This window comes from Limulus polyphemus, unplaced genomic scaffold (assembly GCF_000517525.1).
Source record: "Limulus polyphemus unplaced genomic scaffold, Limulus_polyphemus-2.1.2 Scaffold1, whole genome shotgun sequence".
Lineage (NCBI taxonomy): Eukaryota > Metazoa > Arthropoda > Merostomata > Xiphosura > Limulidae > Limulus > Limulus polyphemus.
In genome coordinates, this window is record NW_013665611.1 from 3,322,441 (window position 1) to 3,329,269 (window position 6,829).

Consider the following 6,829-nt stretch of genomic DNA (forward strand, 5'->3'; position numbering starts at 1 on the left):
TGTCATGTTAAACTTATATTAAAGTTTTTCTTCATTACCCATTCAAGCCGCCTCCAGCCATTATTATGCACATGTATTGTTGTCTTCTATTATCAGTAAAAATTGTTGGAAAATAATAAAAGACAAAAAAAGTCAATATTTTTTTCTTTTAGTGTTATATTTTATAAAAATAATAAAAGACAAAAAAGTCAATATCTTTTCTTTTAGCGTTATATTTTGTAAAAATAATAAAAGTCAAAAAAGTCAATATTTTTTCTTTTAGTGTTATATTTTATAAAAAATAATAAAAGAAAAAAGTCAATATTTTTTCTTTTAGTATTATATTTTATAATGATTTTCTTAGAAAGAAATAACTGCTTTAAAAAAGAACTTTGAATATATGTGAAATGTTTTCACGTAAGTCTACCGTTCACTCGGCAACAGCTTTTTATACACGAGTTTGTTTGTAATGTTGACTTGTAGAAGGTGCGGCTTATACACGGTGAGGGTCATAATTGCAAAATTATAGTAACATACTTGTTGTTAGTTTTAGATTTATTAACTAGAACAGAATAAAAGTACGTGTGTTTGTTGTTAAGCAAAAAGCTACACAATGCGCTCTGCCCATCGCGGGTATCGAAACCTGATTTTTAGTGTTATAAGTCCTCAGACTTTCCGCAGAGCCACCAGAAAACAACAAAAGTAAGACGAAAACAAACAAATTTTATTCAATATTATATGACCTAAATAATGCTATAAACTTATAATAAACACAATATAACGATATAAGTAAATTTAATAGTTTGATATTTTGTAAGTTAATTGTTAGTTCACTGACGATCCGAAGACTAACTTAATTCATGAAACGATCGTATAAATAAATTGTCTTTCACATATATAGACTAAAAATGCTTCAGTATATTTCTTGACTGCTGATATATGACATACCTCGAAATTACAGCTTTCTGATGATCACGGTATGAACTTTGTTATCAAATATGAAAAAAAAATGTTTATATTGTATCTTACAACACCAAACGATCATCTTAACCCGTGTTAACACTAAAAAGGATGTGTGTAATCAAAGTCTACACAAACAGTAACGTGCAGATGACATTAAAAGGGAACTTTTTAAGCATCGACAGGCATGACTCTTTTTTGTTTTTTAAGGGGAGACTATGGGTACTGTGGGTTTCTTCTGGTACACATACGATAAAAAGTCATAAGATACTAACAGATCCTCTTTTATTCCTATTCAATTGAATTTAAAAACACTTTCAAGTTCTAAAACTAAACAATAAATTCTTGCCTATAAACACTTAATAGCATATCACAATTATTATTATTTTTATTACTGTATAGACCTACAAGTCCGTGTGTGCCATTCGTTTTAGAACTTACATCTCTTCTTCCTAATTCGCAGCAAACAAGTTGAATCAGGCGTATCTTTTAGTAGTTGCGGATAACTTTTTTATGACTGAGAAAAATAACTCTTTTGGGGTATAACAGGAGGAAGGCAGGGGCCTGAGACCACCCAGCTACCCCCCCCCCTCTGTGCACGTCACTGTACACCAATATTGTACACTGTTCTTGCTGAAATCTCATTTTGTATTATAGAAAATTGATGTTATTAAAATCTTATTAGTCTTACTGTGATGTAACATTAAACTTATTCTGCATTTAAATATATTTATTCTAATTAATTTAAATGTAAAATATTGTGTTCAACTACTCTAAATATTTTTTAGAAACTTACTTTAATGAATATCTCACTACAATGTATCGGAGAGTGCGCTAACACTCTCTACGTAGGGATGGCACGGACACCCGTATTACAGCAATACAAAAGACACCTGGATTTTCTTCTCTACAGGTCATCAGAAGATAGATATGAAGAGCTACCTGGTATAGTTTCTCTGTCTCCATTGTATATGCCGCTTTACAGCTATCCAGAGCGTCCCAAGGTTGAAAACCGGAGAAAAGCCAAAACCGAGATTTCATATTTTCGTTCATCATCTTCTTTCTTCAACAGGTCTAGCGACTACCTAGTTCTAACAGTAATTATAATTTTATCATCATTTGATAAAGCAAAACAGCCTTCACAATCTTTGACTACCATTTTTTTATTATTCTATGTAAAATTTATAAAGCTTTAAAATACACCCTATAACCTAGTAAACTCTCTTACGCTATCTTATAAAAAAGTAAACAATACATTTTTCCTAATACTTGTTAGATTTTTATTGAATATAGTAATCAAAAGGCCTAAAAAGTCTCGACTCTGTCAGATAATAGCAATGTTGCATATACTAGTGACAAAAGGATTAATATTCCTATTGTTTTAAGGGTTTTTATTGTTAGTTGGGTTCTTTGTTATTGTTCAGAAAATAATGCAGAGTTCATTACACTTCGTTTCTTCTACCACTAACTCTACAATCGCAACGAGTGAGAGAGCTAACTCATAAATAAATCTAAACAATCACTTGTTAAATTTCCTCGTGATTTTACGCACAAACTCAAATCTGACTGCTTTATACACTCGCTAACTCAATAATCGATCGACAACACTGAAACAAGTTCTTCAACTAAATGATTCATTGTCTAACTAGCTGACAAAAGCTTACTGGCGAACTTATATTATTACAAAGTTTTTATAACATCTGTAGAAAAGTCAAGAATTCATTTGCATGTCCCCTAAAGTCTAGACACTCGGGAGATTTTTAGGCGTACGCATTATCATTACCTTAATGTAAAAACAACCTCTAGCAACCAAAAAAAATATATATATAAGTTACATATTAATACATACTTCACAACCCTCCCATTCGTGGATTACGAATGTTCCATAGCAATTCTAATACACAAAGAAAATAACAATGTACTAAACCAAAAATTCCATAAACAGCAATAAAATAACTCATTACAATTATCAACATTAATGCAGGTACATATAAAATTACAGTTATTGAATGGATACTCAAGTATGCAAAACACAAAGCACATTCTTGATTTTATCAACAAGGTAGTATTTATTTATATATTTTTTTGCTCATTTATGCTGCTTAAATAATTTTGGTTGTTTTCTATTCCATAGCTTATGGTACGAAGATGGGTTGACCTCTTGACCTTCAACACTTAATGTCTCCTCACTAGGAAATTCTCTATAGGTGGATGGTAAAGGGAATTCACTAGTGGCTACATCCTTGGGGATACTCTGGAAGTGATCTCGGCAAGTATCTCGAGCTCTGCAGCAGGTCGACTTACTTCTAGTGAAGTTAAGCAATTGGCTATTTTCCCATCGATGACCTTCCATGTTTTCAAACAAATATCTTCCATGACAGTAGTTCAAGCCGGCAGCTACTGTTTCTGTTTTCTAAGTAAGGTATAATTTATTATTTTTTTATTGTTACTTTCATTAAGTATTGGTTATAATGTTTAGTATATCGAATATCATTACTTTTTATTTTGATCTATTGTTTATTATTATACTTTTATTATAAATATTATTTTTCATTGGTAGCTTAATATGTGTATTTAGAACTAACCTAAACCTTCTATGCTGGCAAAACCTAATGAGATATTATTGGAATTACGGCCGAAAATATAGTAAAACAGCAAGGATACCCAACTGATGAAACAGCGCATCCTAATCTTTATTAGCAGAAAAGTAAGAAAAGTATATTTAATCAGCTACACTGATTTTTTTTATTTCACTCTATATATATAGTTTCCTCCGATCAGAAGTTAATATTATTTAAAGACCCTTGGTTTGGACCACTTTTTCTTCTAGATTTCGTTTTGCTTCACTTCAGGTTAGTCGTCGTCATTATCTTGTGTTTGTGCACCCATCTTTATTGCTATTTGAAGTTTAACCTCTTGTGGTTAATTGTCATACAGTGCATAGGGATTTCCCGATCATAGACTGTGAAGCCATTTAAACACTAGTCTAATCACGCCCCATGCCAATTATCCAAACATCACGTTGTGGTGAGGGTGACTTCTACCTTTCTTCTTGTTGGAACTCGACGCCCACTTGCTTTTTGCATCAATCCATCTTCTTTCTTCATCCGTGGATGCAATTTCCCAACTTTCTTTATCAGGTCGGGTAAGAACAGTTGTAGCCATGGAACCAGTGTCCATCAACATGCTTCAAGGCTTCTCATCAATAAATAGCTTGACTCATGAACTAGTTTCTTTAAATAGTACACTACTTATTTGTGCTGGAAGCAGAAGGAATATTCTCATCCTCAAGATATCGTCCCCTTGGTCTTGGATTATTATCAATAATTGTTTGAACACAGTCTTGGATGAAAAGTCCATGTTTTCCCTCACTTATGACAATTTCCTGTTAAAGATTTTGTGTGCAGTTCTTGACAATAGGACCTTTTAATCTGCAACTGAAACATCTTCTCTCTTGATGACAAAACCTTGTCGAAACGTTGTACATTTGCTGTTATGTATATTAAAGTTTTTCTTCATTACCCATTCAAGCCGTCTCCAGCCATTATCTTCTCTCCTCTGTTTTAACTCTTCTATTATCAATAAACTGTTGTCTGCAGTTCTTGGAAATATACCTTTTTTAAGTTGCACTTGAAAACACCCTTTGTCGTGTAGTTTACTTCTTTCATGCTGAATTAACAGTTATATAATGAATGGTTTGAGCTGTACTTGGAATTCATCAGATAAGTGAGGATACTACTATACCACTCTACTATTTTATCATATGGTTCATATTTCCTGGATGGTGAATTTAGTTGTTTATGTGTAACTTTAATTAATTCAAGTTCCACCGCCAAATGGCAGCTTCCTTTAACGATATACATCTACTTTCCTTTAGCTTAATTCACATATCTTCATTCACTACACATATAGAATTGATCAAATGTCAATGAAGCCACCATTTCATGTGGAGCATCTGGGTAAGGTAATTGACAAGGCTTTCTGCATCTTCTGTAGATTTAGTTAAGGCCTTGTCTTTTTCTCGTTTTTCTGCCCCTAAATTTTGCTTTTGAAACTTCTTTTTAATATGACATTGTAAATGTTTTTGGCAAAGCAGTCACCTATGCCTGATAGTTGTTACGGTTCTGAGCTGGAAGGTTGTTTAGTGTTGTTAAATCAGGCCTTTTTAAATGGGCAGCAAGATGAGAGGCTTATTGTTCACTGCTCCTTTCATTCACCTTAGTAATTATTTTGAACCAATTCTGATATGCCTTCCACAATACCTTTCCACCATAATATGTTGATTTATCAATTAGGCAATTTTATTGAGCTGGCTAGCTAAATTCTGGAACAAGATTAGTCAACGATGTAACTGTAAGGAGTCCAGGGATGTTCTGCAGTCATAGGTGCAACAGGTGTAGGCCAGATGGGTTCTCCTCTTTCATTTTTCAGAGTTATTGGCATTTGAGGTTGTAATTATCTGAAAGATGCAGGCAGAGGTGTGGCATGTTTGGCCCTTGTAGTTACAAATGCATTTTCAATATATTTTATTTTATCGTTGATATTCTTTTCTATCTCGTTGATTTTGCTCTTATAATCTTTCTGTACATTTCCAATAGCTTCTTCCGATTGTTTTCAATTAACCTTATTTTTGATCTTAATTTTTCTTTAAATTTTACGTTTTCTTTTAACTTTTCTATTAAATTCTTATTCCATACTTCTTGATCTTCTTTCACATTCCTTTGATTTTTTGTCTAATTTCCACTCCCTTTCATCATATTCTAAATTTCTGTCTATTCCTATTATATCTTCCTTTAATTTCCTGTTGCATTCTCCTCTTTGTTCTTTTAATATTATTTTTCTTCTTGGTCAACTTTCCACTGTTTCATCATTTTCAGCAAATTTTCAATTTCACTTCGAGCACGTGTCGGCATCTTAAAGTCTAGTCTTGGTTCTATTTTATTTGTACCAGAATAATCTCATTTTTCACAGCAGTGTTGTAATATTCTCAGGTGTTTTAATGGACTTCAGAGTAATCAGGTGGATTCCATGGACTGACAGGCGGTTCAACAGTATAAAATTCGTGAGTAAATCTGACTTTGACTAAGACGTGAGATAAAGAGACATGGCACATGTGTAACAATGTGAAACACTCTTTATTTATACAACAAAACAATAAAAAACAATGAGTGTGACGATACAAAAGGCAGTGCCGTTACTGGAGGTTTGAGGGTTTTCAATGGAGAAATAAATCACTCTGAATCTCTGTGAAGCATATACTATTCAGACCTGATAAGGCATAGAATTATATAGATGAAACAATAGTGCTATTCTTTTCCAGGGCATGTGCACTATCTACGCTACGATTTCTAATTACCATCGAAAAATACAGAAGAGTGTAACTTTGAGGTATCATCTGACCAGCCAGTAGAGAATATTGGTGTTTATTTTTGCACCTAGAATACCCAACTTTACAGAAATAATTCCCACGAAAATGGGCCCCCAGTGACACAGCGATATGTCTGCGGACTTACAACTCTATAATCCGGGTTTCGATACCCGTGGTGGGCAGAGCACAGATAGCCCATTGTGTTGCTTTGTGCTAAACTTCAAACAAACAAACCCACGAGAATGCACACATACTACCTTAGGTTAATGACCTAGAGCATAAGGAATTTGGCTACTTCCTTGACCAAATTTCTATGTTAAATCTACATACACTTGTATGCATAAAAACGTTTTTTCTATTAGATAAAAGGGTAGAAAACACGTAGCATGGCTTAGGTTTGTTCTTTTATATTATTCGTTAGAAATAATGCAAATTCCAATCCTCTTAATGAAAGGAAAAATAACTTGTTTCTTCTACCACAAGTTCTAGAAACTTAGCGATCTAGAGAACTAACTTATAAGT